The sequence below is a fragment of the Alligator sinensis genome, unplaced genomic scaffold, assembly GCF_000455745.1.
Source record: "Alligator sinensis unplaced genomic scaffold, ASM45574v1 scaffold223_1, whole genome shotgun sequence".
Classification (NCBI taxonomy): domain Eukaryota; kingdom Metazoa; phylum Chordata; order Crocodylia; family Alligatoridae; genus Alligator; species Alligator sinensis.
In genome coordinates, this window is record NW_005841936.1 from 100,543 (window position 1) to 116,987 (window position 16,445).

The following is a 16,445-nucleotide window of genomic DNA, read 5'->3' on the forward strand; positions in this document are numbered from 1 at the left end:
TGTACTTTATGCACTTGCACTTTATGTAAAAGAACCATATGATTGCTTAGAACTCCAGTATGAAACTGGAGATAGGCCTGTTGAGAGTCTCTGGCTTAGGATCAAAGGGGAGAGCAAAATGGGTGATGTCATGGTGGGGGTCTGCTATAGACCACCAGACCAGGGAGGGCAATATAGCAGTGTGCAGGCAATCCAGGAAGTTTTTGGAGAGTGTTGGGGACAACTTCCTGGTGCATGTGCTGGAGCAGTCAATTAGGGGCCATGTTTTTCTTGACCTGCTGCACACAAACAGGGAAGAATTGTTGGGGAATATAGAAGTGGATGGCAATTTGGGCAGCAGTGACCACAAGATGATTGAGTTCAGGATCCGGAGGAAAGGAAGAATGGAAAGCAACAGAGTAAGGACTTCAGAAAAGCAGTCTTCAGCTCACTCGGGGAACTCATGAACAGTATCCCCTGGGAAGCCAGTCTGAGGGAGAGAAGAGTCCAGTACAGCTGGTTATACTCTAACAAAGCCTTACTGAGAGTGCAGGAACAAACCGTCCCGATGTTCAGGAAGACTAGCAAGTATGGCAGAAGACCAGCTTGGCTTAGCAGGGAACTCTTCAGCAAACTAAATCACAAAAAGGAGGCTTATAAGAAGTGGAAGCTTGGAGAAATAAATAGAGAGGAATATAAGACCATTGCTTAGGCATGCAGGGATGAAGTCAGGAAGGCCAAAGTGCAATTGGACTTGCAGCTAGCAAGGGATGTGAAGGGTAACAAGAAGGGTTTCTACAAGTATGTTGGTAACAAGAGGGGGATCAGGGAAAGTGGGTCCCTTACTGAATGGGGGAGGCTATCTTGTGACAGATGATATGGAAAGGATGAAGTTCTCAATGCCTTCTTCACTTCAGTCTTCACAGGCAACGTCAGCTCCCAGTAGTCTGTTTGGGGTGGAGGTGAGCAGCCAACAGTGGTGAAAGAACTGGTTAGGGACTATTTAGAAAAGCTGGACATATACAAATTCATGGGGCTGCATAGGATGCACCCAAGGGTGCTGAGGGAGTTGGCTGATGAAATTGCAGAGCCATTGGCCATCATCTTTGAAAACTTATGACGATCAGGAGAGGTCCTGGATTGTTGGAAAGGGGCAAACATAGTGCCCATATTTAAGATAGGGAAAAAGGAGGATCCAGGGAACTACAGACCAAGGAACCTCAGTTCCTGGAAAAATCATGGAGCAGATCCTCAAGGAATCCATTTCTAAGCACTTGAAGGAGAAGAAGGTGATTAGGAACAGTCAGCATAGATTCACTGGGACAAGACCAACCTGATTGTCTTCTATGATGAGATGACTGGCTCTGTGGATTCAGGGAGACTAGTGGATGTAGTATACCTTGATTTGAGCAAGGCTTTTGATATGGTCTCTGTGGCTGGGCACTATTGGTGCCTGCCACCTTAAGGGCTGGAGCAGGCAGCAGCCAGGTGCTTGAGTACAGTGGCCATTTTGAGACCCAGGATATATATAGGATAAAGCAGCAGTTTGCTTGGCAACCATGAGAGAATTATTAGTTGGTGGTGCTGAGGCTCAGGAACAGCTTGGAGGTTTATGGGCTGGGGCTTTGGGGTGGAGGACACTCCTGGTCCTGGGCATGACTTAAAACTGCACCCTGCAGGGGATGGGTGGCCATGGTGGGACAGCCCCCAAGAAATGCCAGTTACTACCCTGGTGAAAGGTGGGTTGGGGTGCCTTAATAACCCCAGCTCCCACAACTGGGTGGGTAACCCTGTAGTTAAGCCCAAGAAGGTGGACCCATGTAAAAGATTGTGGGCTAGTTGGTCAGAAGCCTGACTTGAGGCATCCTCAATTGGTCAGTGCTGTGGCCAGGACCAGAAGGATTAAAAGGGCCAGGGCCCCATTGTGAGGGATGCTAGAGCCAAGGGCCTGAGGTTCCTACTAGCCTTGGAAGTGAGGCCAGGGCCTGTGTAGCCAAAGGTCCCGGGGGGGGGGGGGGGGGGGGGACCCCCAGGAGAGCGAGGCAAGAGAGAGAAGAGTGCAGGGAACTAGGCAGCCCAGAATGAGGGTGGAGCAGGCTACCTGATTAGGAGGGATCTAGTTGGGGTCCAGACTGGAGGGTTATGGGGCCCAGTGTGGGGCCAGAGATGTTAAGAGCTTAGATGTCATCTGCGAGGCATGGGCTGTGGTGTAAGGGAAGTTCAGAGCCACAGGCAGCACCCCCAGCATCAGGGTGCAAAAATGGGCAGCCTCCCACCTGGGTAATATCTTATTCATTTTCCATCAAGGCATGGCAGGTGAGAGAGGTGTGTGGTTAGCCCAGAAACAGGTGGGTGGGACAATTTTTAACCAGCCCCAGAAAGGCCCCCTGTTACAGTCTCCCACAACATTATCACAGGCAAGCTAAGGAAGTCTGGACTGGATGAATGGACTGTAAAGTGATTAGAAAACTGGCTGGAGCATTGGACTCAGAGGGTAATAATCAGTGGCTCTATGTCTAGTTGGCAGCCAATATCAAGTGGAGTGCCCCAAGAGTCAGTCCTGGGGCCGGTTTTGTTCAATGTCTTCATCAACAACCTGGAAGATGGCATAGAGTGTGCCCTCAGCAAATTTGCAGATGACACCAAGCTGGGGGCGGGGTGGGGGGTGGTTGGGGAATAGTAGATACACTGGAGGGTAGGACTAGGAATCAGAATGACCTAGACAAATAGGAGGATTGGGCCAAAAAATCTCATGAGGTTCAACAAGGGCAAGCGCAAAGTCCTGCACTTAGGTTGGAAGAATCCCATGCACCAATACAGGCTGGGAGCTGACTGGCTGGGCAGCAGCTCTGCAGAAAAGAACCAGGGGCTTACAGTGGATAATAAGCTGAATATGAGCCAGCAGTGTGCCCTTGTTGTCAACAAAGACAATGGTATACTGGGCAGCATTAACAAGAGTGTTGCCAGCAGGTCAAAGGAAGTGATTATTCCCCTCTATTCAGTACTGGTGAGGTCACATCTGGAGTACTGTGTTCAGTTTTGGGCCCCCCACTACAGAAAGGATTTATTGAAATAGGAGAGAATCCAGTGGAAGGCAACAAAAATGGTTTGGGGACTGGGGCATATGGCTTATGAGGAAAGGCTGAGGGAACTCTGCTTTTTTAGACTGTTCTCAGTGGTGACAGATGACAGAACAAGGAGCAATGGTCTCAAGTTGTAGCAAGGGAAATTTGGGTTAAATATTAGGAAGAATTTTCTCACTAGGAGGGTAGTAAAACACTGGAACAGGTTAATCACAGAGGTGGTGAAATCTCCATTCTTGGAGGTTTTTAAGACCGCTTTGGCTGGAACGGTTGGGGATGGTCCTGCTTTGAGCAGGGGTTTGGACTAGATGACCTCCTAAGGTCCCCTCCAACCCTCGTTTTCTATGATTTCTATGTGCATGTCTTCAGTTTCTGCATAAAGCCTTATGAGCACTTCCCTATGCACCTCATCATCTTTCTGCCTTTTTTCCAGCACATATTCCTCCCACTTCCTTGTTTTATAGGCCAAGGACTCAGAGCTCTTGATTACATGTACTTGTCTGCTTCTGTCATCTCCTGATCAAAGTCAGTCTTTCAGTAGAGTGATGGCAGCCATTCAAGGCTCTTAGGATACAAGGGTTGAAAGATGGATTCATGATTGTCTTAGGTAATAAAGAACAGCATTTTAAATATGACTAAAATGATTACAGACAGTTGTGATTCTGGATGATATATCACTCACAAGGGTGCCAAAGATCCATTGAAGTCAACAGCTTGAGGTCGATCAGGCCCATATGTTCATGGTTTCTTTACTGTGATGGTATCACCACAGCTCATTACAGAGGGTCTGGGGAGATGTCCTACTGTGGTGGGAGAAACAGAGCAGTCCTTCCTAGATATGTGTAGTCAAAGCTTAAAAATAGCTGCCTGAAAACTTGATCAAGGACAAAAGGGATGTCTGCGTGAAGATCACCTTAAAATCTGAAAATGGAGAAGGGTTATAACTGCTACCTAGTTTCTGAAAGCCAATTAAAAATGACTCTCCTGAATCTCTAAAGCGTTCTGCTCCTGAATTCAAATGCAGCATGAAAATAATAGGCTTTGAACTTTGACTCGGACCAGAAAACCAAGGTAGATATTTTTTAAATATTTAAGTTAGGCTTACATTCCAATTTTATTCATTTGGGTCATATCCAAAAGGCTAGTTACTGGATTGATTGTATGAGGTACTTTATTTTCTATGTATTTTATTTGCATGCACAGATACTGGTTTCAGTATTTCTTTTTCTGTTTGGAGCACACTGGTTTATGTTGCTAGGAGTGTGGGAGTGTCAGCCCCCCAAACACCCTCCTGGACAAGCCACCTGTGGCTCCATCACACTTCCCTAGCTGGGCTCTGCAGTTGCACATTCCTGCCTGGGGCCTCGGGCACTACCCTGACTGGGCATTGCCCCCAGCCCCAGACACCAAGCCTGACCCACTCCCTCCCTCACTGTGGGGGCCTCAATCTAACCCCTGCCTCCCTATGCTCCCACCTAGGATTACCTGCAGGCAGCTGTGGGAACTGCTCTACACTGCTGCCAGGGGCTGGATTCCTGGCCATGTGCATGCATGCCTACACAGACATGCACATGTCACCCGCTATGTCCCACTCCCCAGAGCTCCAAGCAGCCCCTTGGAGGCTGGAACTCTGCCAGCCTGCAAGGGGAAACCTGCAGTTTCCCATGTTTTTCTCCTTAAAAGAGGAAAATCTGCATTTTTCCACAGTGAATGGAAAACAGGATCCCTGCACATGGTACTAGGATGATAGTTGATGGTGTCACAGGGAATCCAGGACAAATGTTGTCTTGGAGTCTTTCAGCCTCGACCAGGACTTGATGTTTATATTTTAAGACTGTCCCACCCAGTTAGGAACAGGTGGTCACCCTAGTTTTGCCACTATTTTGAGAGGGGAAGGATGGACAGTAGGGAAATGGGAGGAGTTTTGGGGCCGTGCTTATAGTAAAAATACAAGTAATATGCAATTATACCTTTTCTTCAGTGGCTTGTATCTCTGGGATCATCTGGGTCAGGGTCAGCTAGGTTTCAAAGAGTTCCTGGCTTTCTAGAAGGCCTGTATCCTCAATGAGATTATCATTGTTCTGCATCTCTAGGGTACTACCTTTTCATACTGTCCAGTTACCTGTAGAAATAATTGTGATGTCTTTTGTGGGTCTGGTGACGTCCAGGTCCACAAGTAACAACAGGCAGCCCCAATTATTCTCTTTTGGCCTACTTTATTTCCTGGTACATTTGCTGCAATTCCTTCCGCTTCATCTGGGATGGCCACTCATCCTTGCCATGCCTCAACTTTGCAATATCGGATTAAAAACCATTCCTGTAGCCATCCTATTACTGGGCTTGTTATGCTCTTTCTTACACAGGCTGAGGAAATCCAGAACTAACTGAACTGTTGGCCCAGCCTGCAGCATAAGGCCTGACAGAATTTTCTTAGTTATCGTTTTGCCCTGAGCTATACTAGCAACATGATTTTCACAGATGGAGGCTAGCAGCAAGACAGCAGTGGGGATTTTAAGGGAGTCAGAGAGACTATTGCTGTTCACTCCCCAAGATGCAGAGTCCAAAATTGTGATCAAAGAGGTCACTGTGATAAGGGCAGGGGAATTGTGGGACGTTTTTTAAAGAGAAGTTTGAATTAATATAGGTCATAGACAACCCACATGGGCATTGTACTGGTGAACAGTGCTGGTACAGAATTTCTGTTGTACACAAAAGTATTTTGAGTCGACTGCCATAAACACAGGCTTTTACTGACAGGACTCAAAATTGAATGGGGATGCATTTAAGGATGTGCCAACATAAGGCAAGGTTCACTCGTAAAACTTGTAGCATGAACAACCTAAGCAATCTAAGCTTTTGTACAAGCTTTTATTTTAGCACAAAAACTGCTGTGTTTTGAGAAACTCAAAGCATTAGCTACCAACAAGTTAAATAATTTAGCTCTGTACAATAGCACTTTTTTAACTTGTTCAAGTTATACATATTGCATTCATCTGACCACAAGTTTTAGGACTTTTTAACAAGAAATGCCATTAAATTGGTCACGTTGACCAGAACCAGGTATACTGAACATTTATTTGCCCAGCAATATTCAAAGTAAGTATAAACCCTAAGGAATTATGGTATTATCAGCACATCGGGCACTTCCAAAATGCCTGGGGTTTGCAATACAGCTGACCACATCAGAAAGAAGTGATTATTTTACAATCTCCAGATTCAGCTGCTTAACCTTTAAAAAAAAAAAAATTCCAATATATTAATCTTCTAATGTACGAGGTATCTCTTTTCAAGCCTTTCATAAGAAAGGAATATTTAATCTTTTAAGGATATAAGTGTGTGTTGCCTTTCATGGCTGCAAATGCCACAGTCAAATAGAGAACTCATCACATTTTTGTGATGTGCAGGTACAAAAAAATCCTCAGGGCTCCTTCTTTCTTTTGCAGGGATAATATTTTAAAAAATTCTTGCTCTTCATTTATTTCTTAATGTGGAAGAATTTGCAGAGGTAAACTGATTTTATGACACAGGGGGCCACAGAGGGCCATTGTTTATATTTTGACTGATGACTACATGTTTTTTTGTAAAAGAGCCAAGCTGGCATTTTCAGAATCTTGTGACATGACAGTGAAGGTGCTCAGAGCTACTTATTTTAAGAACTGTATGTCACATCTGCCCATCATTATCTGCATTGATTGTGGCTGGGCACCCAGATGGAGAAGGAAGAAAATTACTCATTAGTCTGGAGGAAGGGGAAAAAATAGACACAGCGCAACTGTATTGCCTTTGTTGAGCCTGTCACTCGGGGGACATCAGGAAATATTGTTACATCTGTTCAAAGACCTTTACGATAATTGATACTGCTCTGGTGAGACAAAGAAAACTGCTTTGGCCAAGTAGACATAAATAGAATATTGAATGCCTGCATTTTTAGGATGTACACAGATTGAATCAGCTAGGTAGGCAGAAATATGGAGAATATGAGTAACGTACAAAGCAGACAAAGCAAAATGCTTCTTAGAAAAAGGAATGGCATAAAGATAGTCCAGAGTGCAGTGCACACTAATGCAAGGAAAAAGGGAAGAGCAAGATAGTGAGTGCACCAAGAGTTCTGTTGTGCAGCCACAAAGTTTTACCCCTATTATTGGACATGATATTTAAAGAGAATCATAATCCTTAGCTAATGTAAATTGTTCCAGCTCCAGTGAAATAAAGGGGTCACTGTGATTTATACCAGCTGAGAGGATTCGGTGCTCATTTGCGACCTGAGAATATTATTTAAAGCTCATGTGTTCATTCAAATTCATTTTCCTCACACCTTTTTTTTATCCTGTGCTCTTGAGAGCCTTCAAGAACTCTGGAACTTACTCCTGCCCAGAGCAGAGACTTGCCTCAATAAATTCAGAGGCCATAGATCAGGTCCTATTATTTAATGCACCCAAACATTGTTTCCATTTGTGTTTGTCCTGGAGTGCAGTAGACTTCCTCTGCCTCCTCCATATAGTTCTAAGAACTGTTCCTCAATAGCTGTCAGTTTGATGCTGAAATAGATGGAAAGAAAAGAAAAATATTTTTGTTAAAAAAATAGCAGTGATATTAGAAATATTAAGGTATTTAGTAGAATATATGTTAAGCATTCAAATGTAGGTCAAAATATTTCCAAATATTCATCTTTTAAGATTTTATTGACACATACAGTAGTCTTTTCCATAGGACACGGCAAATGAAGATGTTGAGGTTAGTAAAATTGTAGTTGCAACAATTATTGGTTCAGCTTCAGTGTTGGCACACTTCTAATGATGATAGTATACTTCTGATTTCTGAAGATTGAGAGTGGTGATCTCACTGTTTAGCCATTGATTTAATTTAACTGGAGAAATAAAAGATATTCCAATGTATACCTTATCAAAGATTTTTCAGAACATCAGGGGGTTAGCGAGGCTAATTTCAAGAGCTCAGGAGAAAGCAAATCATAGGGATTTTTTTATTAGCAGAAAATTTCACTAGTGAAATTAAAACTTAAATTTTCATATCAGTACAAAGTTAAGATTATACTATTAAAACATCATCCTTTATCCCTTGGACACAGAGTGTCTTAGATCCTCAGCTGTGTCAGTTTGTGACAGACTGGAAATGGGGCACGTTGTATTAAGCACTGATGACAATTAACCATTGGAAAAGATTACCAAGGGATGCAGTTGATTCTCTATTACTTGAAGTGTTTAGATCAAACTCTAAACACATGTTCCCATTTAAACATGAGTTACTGGGCTCATTTAAAAAGCTGAATTCTTTCAGGTGAAAACACAGAGCTCACGCTGAAATCAATGAACAAGGGAGTTAGCCCTTAGGCAGTACCAGTGGACCAATGTGAATAATGACTGCTTGCAGAAGACTATCAAGCCCTCAGCATACATGCACCCAAAAGTGCCTTTCACCTAGGTGTTCCCATCTGGATGCTTGTTCTGAATGCCCTTGAGGCTGCCCTTTTCTTAGCTGTAGATGCACTATTGAAAATTACAGTTTTGCCTGTCATTATAAATTACATTTGGAGGCTTTGGGGATGCTTTACAGAAGAAAAGGAGGATTCCACCAGATTTGATTTCAAGCCTTCTTGAAAGGTCAGGAATGGGAAGCCAATGTAAAAAAATAAAAAAGTTGCAGCAGTGAAAGGTAACAGATTAGCAGGATGCCCAAGTAATACAGATAGAAATGGATATACCCCCTTCTGAAGTCTGCCTGAATTAATGGCCAACAGGCTTTTTTGTTCTAAACAGCATTTTTCTTATTTGGTGCAACTGGATGCAAGTTACCAAAAACATGTTGAAATACACACACACACACACACACACACAATGCAAAAAGGTTTGCCCAAGTCTTGATGACCCACGGGGCTAGCATGGTCCCCAGTATGACATCTGTCTGTTTACAATTACCTGTCAGAATGACCAGGTACTCATATTCATCTGGGTCAACTGGTAGGACAGCATTTGGTGTGAGTCCCGAATTGGACTGTAAAACCTATAAAAAATAAATGGGTAATTACTCATTAATTCAGGCTTGTTTCAGAAGGGAATATTTACATTTTCAACAGGATTACTCTTGTCCTTGCTAATCTGTTAGTAGTTGCTTCTGCTGTTCAAAAGTTTCTGTCAGCCTATCTTTTTCATTTCTGCCTCTGCAAATTGTCCTGAAATCAAGCTGTAAAACTGCTGGTAAAATATTTCCTAAAACCCCAAACATAATTTAGGATGACAGAGAAAGCAGAAGTTGGCAATGGTTACAGTTAAAAAAAGTATTTGCCAAATGATATTACAGCTACTACAGTTTACTTAGAGTTTGTGATGGAATAATCTCAATTAAATTTAAATGAACTATAGACTCATGCCCATTTAGAAAAGCCAATTTTAAAAAAGAACATTTAAAAAGGGTTGAATTTGTGATGGGATAGTCTAAATGGACATGTAACTACTGTTCATTAAGAATTCTCCTCCTACATAGGGTGAGACCCAAAAATGAGCCACACGTTACCACATTCTCTTGAATACCAGACTCCTCCAAATAAGACACATATCTTGTTTTGAGAAGGCAGAATGAAGAAAGATTTTTCAGAGTTGTGGCTGACTCCTTACCACAGGGACAGAGCATACTTACTCTTCAGGTTCAGCAACTTTGGCTTTCACGCAACAGCTATTGCCAGTTCTGCAGTGGCTGTTAATGGGTTACAACTGTAGCTCTGACTCTGAAGGGTGAAACCAATCCTTCCTTCCCCATGGGCCTGTAGTGAGAGAAGCATACCAGCCATTACAGCATCTCCATATTTCCATTACTCCAATCCAATGCAGAAATTCAGCTTCCCCACTTCAGATACTCACCCCAGTATGCTCGACTGAATTTGGGAAAAAGGAGTGAATGTGTATTAGTTATGTCACTTAATGCATATCACTGACAGAAGGTACCCAGATACTACAGCCAAGAGGATAGCATAAGAACTAATACAGAATAGAATCACTGTATCTTCAGTGTGTGTGTGTGAGCGCGCGCGCACACACACACGTTTGGCTCAGTTTAAAATTTCACTTTTGCCCCAAAAAACCTGAACGTACTATGCAAACATTAATCAGGTCTCATAATATCTTGTATAAAATTCCAATATTATGAACAAGGAAAAAAAATTCAAGGCAGTCTGGAAAGGTGATATGTAGTGACAAGTCTGTGACAGGATCAGTAATGGAATACAGCTGTTATGAGCCTTAGCTGATCATTTAAAACAAAAAAATCATCCTTTTCAACCTGTCTGAATCTTTCCTGCAGGACTGAATGCAGCCTACAGACCTATTGAATGAGGAGTGTTGTTCTGAATCAGCCTACCCATAGTATATATCTTGTGTTTTACTGAGTGAAGAGGATGTTCCTCCTACTGCAGACTAACATAAGTCAGCAGCAGCAGAGAAGAAATAGGAGGGACAGAAAGGTACTGAGCAGAGATGAGCAAACTGAAGGGCACATTCCTCAACCACTCTTCTGTATAAAAAGCTCCACTAGTCCGTTAACATTTCATAGTGTTAAGGACAGAAGAGACCATTACGTCACAGAGTATGGATGCCTATGTCTCACGGCCCATTAAATTTGACCTGGTTGACCTTATAGTAACCCTTATATTAAGTTAAACTACAGTTTTTTTAGTCCTTAGGAAACTAAACTATGGTGTCTGATAAGCACAGAAAATAGGAGATATCAAGGTGCCATCAATGCTTGAGGGCCCTGTTGTGCAAGGGAACTGATGAGATCAGATACTCTTAGAAAATTCTATCAGGCAATTCATATCTCACACTGGAGAGAAAGGCAGAAAACCCTAATGTCCTGCTAATTTTACCTGAAAAAAATTATTTCATAACTACAAAATACATTCTTGGTCATGTGAGCAAGACACAACAGTTTAGCATCTAAAGAAATTTTTTTTTTCGGTCATCTCAAAGTGCTGGTCCACCTTGTCTGTTCCATTTCCAGTTTTGGCTAGTCTCTTATGCTTTTGGTGGAGAAATGTCTGTATTTCTGTCTCCATTGCTGTCTCTCTTATTATCTCTACCTATATCACCAAAAAAATCCTTCTTGACCTCTATAGGTGATTGACTGGCAGGGGGAAGATATTTAATCCCATTTTAAAGATTCCGGTCAATAAGAAATCTCCTTTCCCTGGTAAACTGCTGCAATGTTTAATTATCTATACTATTAGGAAGGTGCATCTGATTTCAAGGTTCAGTTTGAGTTTAAGTGAGCTGCTTTCATGTAGTTTTCAGTTGCTGGATGAGAGCATCCTAACTAACTCCATGTTCCCAGGCATCCTTCATTGCACTGATTTATCACTTATTGCAAACTCTCTTGAGCCCTTGTATTTGCTCTTCCATGAGAAAATACCTAAGTGACAAAGGAGATGGAACAGAATAGCAGTATAACAACATGTCACCGGGAGCTTCTTTTAGTACAATTAGGTCACAAAGGGCAAACTGTTCATACCTGTATAATCCCATAGATTTCCCTATTAATACTGAATTCAGTATGATATCTGGAGTTTAATGAAGAGCAGAACACATCCTATAAGGTCAATTTTTTTTTGAGTCATTAGTTAGGTACACAGAAGCTGGTCAGCAACAACTCAGCCTAACACATTGCCAGAATGGGAAATGGGGAATCACAGACAGAACTCCTCCAAGCTTCTAAACACCCTCTGAAGTGGAGGGAGATTATAATCATGAGCTCAAAATGATGGCCTTGTGACCAGGTTAGTCATGGGAAAAGAAAAGAAAAGAAGAAGAAAAAAATAAAGGTAAATAGAATTGGGAGCTTAAGAGAGCGAACTCTAAAGAAAACCTAAGTAAAGTCTCCAGACACATTAACTTTTACATGAAAATAAAAAATAAATCCTTTTTACAACTGTTTCCTAACTGTTTCTATGTCTTACACTGAAAATTTAATACCAAATTACTGACCTTAAAAAAGCACAGAAACAAAGCGATTTACCAGATATTTCCTTAGTATTTTCACATTCTAATCACAGAACAATAATAACTGTAGTAAAAGTGATAATAGTGCTATAAAATGGCACAATAAAAGTATGCTTTAAGTGAAGTTAGTGGTCCATTAAGACAGATTAAGAATCCTTTTTAAAAATCCAGCTGCTAAGACTCACATATCACACACTTGCTAATTTACATTGTGGCCCAGTTTGCCAAAGGTTTAATTTTCGTCATAAAGGAGAAGTGCTTAAATATGTCATATGGTATGGCTATATATGTATGTATTAACCAACATACTTTTTGGTTCATAAATTATGGAGGTTTCCAAAGCAATAGACCTTACAGAAAAGGTGGGTGAACTGCTTGTACTTAATATAGTCATTACTATTTGTCACCTTTTTTTGTTCTTAAATTTGAGTTTAGGGCTATACTTAAAATAAGGAAGAGTACCCGATTTCAGTAGATAATATATTAGTCACTCAAGTTAAGCTGAATGGGTACTACAAAATTCAGGCCTAGCATCTTGAAATGCATCAAGGACTCAATAAATAGTATGGCCCATTTAGCTTCTCCTCCTCAGGAGGAGGATGGGTACATGACAGGCTGAGTACTGTTCGTGGTCCTTATTTTCAAATCTCAAAATAATGCATTGCTTGAGTTCAGCCTAAAGATAAGGGAAGGATCACTTGCAAGTGCATAAGGCATTTGTATCCTTTACAATATAGAGTTAACCATCCCAAGAATTTGTTACACTCTATTCATCAATATGCATAGGTTTTTATTTACTAGATAACAGTTGGTAGAGTGAATGGTATTGAATTTTTATTTTTATATATTTATTTATTTTTTGCTACTGATAGTTCAAAAGAATTATGTTTCTATCCACCAAACAAATTCAGCATGGGCTACATGCACATCAGCCCATCTGGCTCCATTTCTTCATGGTTCTGCTTGGGTTCATCACATCTAGTCTGAAGGCCTGGGAAGACAGTTCAATCTTCAATAACCATTTGGTTAATTTATGTCCTCCTTTAGTGATGCTGCCAAAAAGGAAGCAAATAAATGTCAATTATAACATGGGTTTGGGGATCTGGACACTTGCTCACTAAGAACTGTTTTGAGACTGCCACATTCACTTAATTTAGGAATGGTTTAGTTAATACTGCCTAATGGGGAGTTTCAAAAGCACATGCTGCTGACTCAAGACTGCCTTTGCTGAAGTCAATGACTTCAATGAGAGCAGTTAGAGTTAAACCAGTACTTTTGAAACTCCAACACATTCACCTGAATGGGATGTTTTCACCACCAAACAATGACAAGGATTGTTTAGGTAACTGGATAATCTTAAATAATTCAAGAACTAGACTAGGTGGATAAGATTAAAGGGAAATCAGCTTTACCCATCATTTTATTCACTAACAGAAACATGGGTTTCTCTGGTGAGAAGGCAAGTGATTATTGTGTAAAGGCATTCCTTCATATTACAGGGTAGGCAATGGAGTAGCATCTAACATTTTATTAAAACCAGAAGACCTGCCCCCCTCCCCGAACCACATTGGGCATTTATACATGTGTTCTGGGAGTGTGTGGGGGGCCCTTTAATTAGAGTGGCTCTGAGAACTGCTGTAATTAAAGCTCCCAGACCATCACATGTATCAGCATCCCCATGATGAAAAAATGGCAGTAGGGGTGCTTTTGCAGAAGCTCAGCAAATGAGCTTTAGTTAAAGTGCCCCCACTGCCATTTTTCAGCACAGGGATGCTGATACTCGTGATGCTGGAATCTGCTAGAGAAGTGTAATTGCAGTGGATCAGAGCAGCCTTGCTGTACATGTATAGGCACCCTTAGGGTGTGTACACATGTACTAAGTTGTACTAAGCATCCGCACCTGAGGACAGAAGGATGATACAGGCAGACCTTGACAGGCTCAGGAAATGGGTGGACAAGAACCTGATGGTGTTTAACACTGAAAAATGCAAGGTTCTCCACCTTGGGAGGAAAAACTCTGTAGCATGCTTATAGGCTCAGCAGTGCTATGCTGACTAGCACTACGGATGAGAGGGACTTGGGGCTCGAGATTGACCACAAGATGAACATAAGCCTTCAATGTGATGCTGAAGCTAGTAAAGTGAGCAAAACCCTGGCTTGCATCCATAGATGCTTCTCAAGCAAATCCCAGGATGTCATTCTCCCATTGTACTCGGCCTTGGTGAGGCCACAGCTGGAGTACTGCGTCCAGTTTTAGGCTCCACAATTCAAAAAGGATGTGGAGAAGCTTGAGAGGGTGCAGAGGAGAGCCACACACATGATCAGAGGTCAGGAAAACAGACCTTATGATGAGAGTTTGAGCGCCATGGGACTCTTCAGCCTGGAAAAGTGCAGGCTCAGGGGTGATCTGGTGACCACCTGTAAGTTTATTAGAGGTGTTCACCAGGATCTGGGGGAACGTCTGTTCACCAGAGCACCCCAAGGGATGACAAGCAGTGTGCCCTTGTTGCAGGTTGTCCATCCTTGGATTAGTGTATGTGTTTGGACCAAGGTGCTTAATTCATATATCTACAGGATACCATCTATGGTATATGCATAGGATCCGTATTTAAGACATACATTTTTCCCTGTCATTGTGAGCCCACACTAACAATTAGTTACTAATTAATGCTGACATGTCATCATTAATAATAATAAAAATAAGTTATTTAAAGCAAATTACAAAGGAAAAACTTGCAAGAAAGTGACTTATCTGCAGCAGAAAACACTGCAGAGTACATACTCACCAGTGCGTGTGACAGAATACACACTCATACACTGATTGGACTCGCATATTACTTCAGAAGGTAACAAACTGCCTGGAATGAACCTGTTAGGATGTCTTGTTACCAGTAAGCAGATAATGTGACAAAGCATGTCAGATAAGATATGCAGAAAAAATACCCACTTTCAAGACATTAATCTTACTTTAACAACTAGATCAGACTTTTTTTCAAATAAAGAATATATCACAAAATATTTTAATTTAGTGGATAAAGATCAGGTGTAGGATTTGGGAGACTTAGGGTACCTGTACATGTGGGGACACTGCTCCAATGTGCTATAATAGCAGGCAGTCCTCAACTTACGACGTTTTGAGTAATAATGTTTCGCATGTCATGATGCCCTTAGGTTCTAGTACTCCTTGCTGGCCAGTTTAATGTTATAGCTCAGCAGTCAGCAATGTTTCAGAGCTGTAGGGAGGAACAACCCTGCTTGGATCTGAGATGGTTTGGTGTTCTGTCACTGCTTCTCCTTCTCCCACACAGCTATAGCACAGGCATAGGGGAAGCTCCCCACCACAAGAATGCTACCAATGCTTCCTGCCACTAATATACTGCCTATCTCCCCAACTCTGTGGCCTGGATCCAGTGGCCCACAGGACAGATCTGGCCCATGTTTGTTGTTGACCCTAGCATAGTTGTAGTATCTGGATTCTACAAAACACTTAACATGCCTATAGTTCTGTCAAAATAATTATTATTTCTGATGTTTGAACATGGTGTAAGGAGGGCATCAATAATAATGCTGAACCAGACAATGGATTTGTGGGATCCATGAAACATTTTTAAAAGTCAAGTTTAATACTGCCCTTCTACAGTCTGGTAAGTGTGGGGCGTTTTGCACATATTGATTTGACTGGGTAAAGGTTTGTTTTCCCTTTGCAAGTTGTCTATTAGGTTATGGAGGAGACAAGCACACAGTTCTGAATGTACCAAATTTTCCCTAACTCAAAACTTGGTCTTAGTGTTTCATAATTGTATACTTACTATACTGCTTTATGGCTTCAGCTGTACTCTGTTCTTAAATGTGGCAAAGAAAGGAAAAGTTACAAACTTAAGCAGGGATGCTTGATTACTCATTTTGTTTCTATGAACCATTTCCTTATTTTTTAAACCTATGCTATGCTGGAATATCTAGTCATTCAATCCAATGCCAAATATTTTTGCATAGGTTGTGTTGTTGCCACTCTACCTGTGAAAAAGGCATATTCCATTAGCTCCAAATTCATAGGAATGCATTTTTCATTTTACATCCTTTGCTGTGGTTTACCATGCTGAGACCTATTTATGGGGATTCTTAAAATAAGATCCATTACCAATATCCTTAGCATCTTTTTAGCATTCATTGAATGCTTTCCAACTGCTTTAGAAGCATGAACTAAATGGAGTCTCAGTTGAAAGCATAACAGAAAAGGAAAGATTTCTACCTGTAAGCTCCTATAGAGTACTTGCCTGATTTGGGATATGTGAAATTCCCTTATACATTTGCCATGATTTGCAAGAAAAAAAATTCCTTCCTTTATGAGTGGGGAACCCACTTTGGATGGAACCCCCCTTTT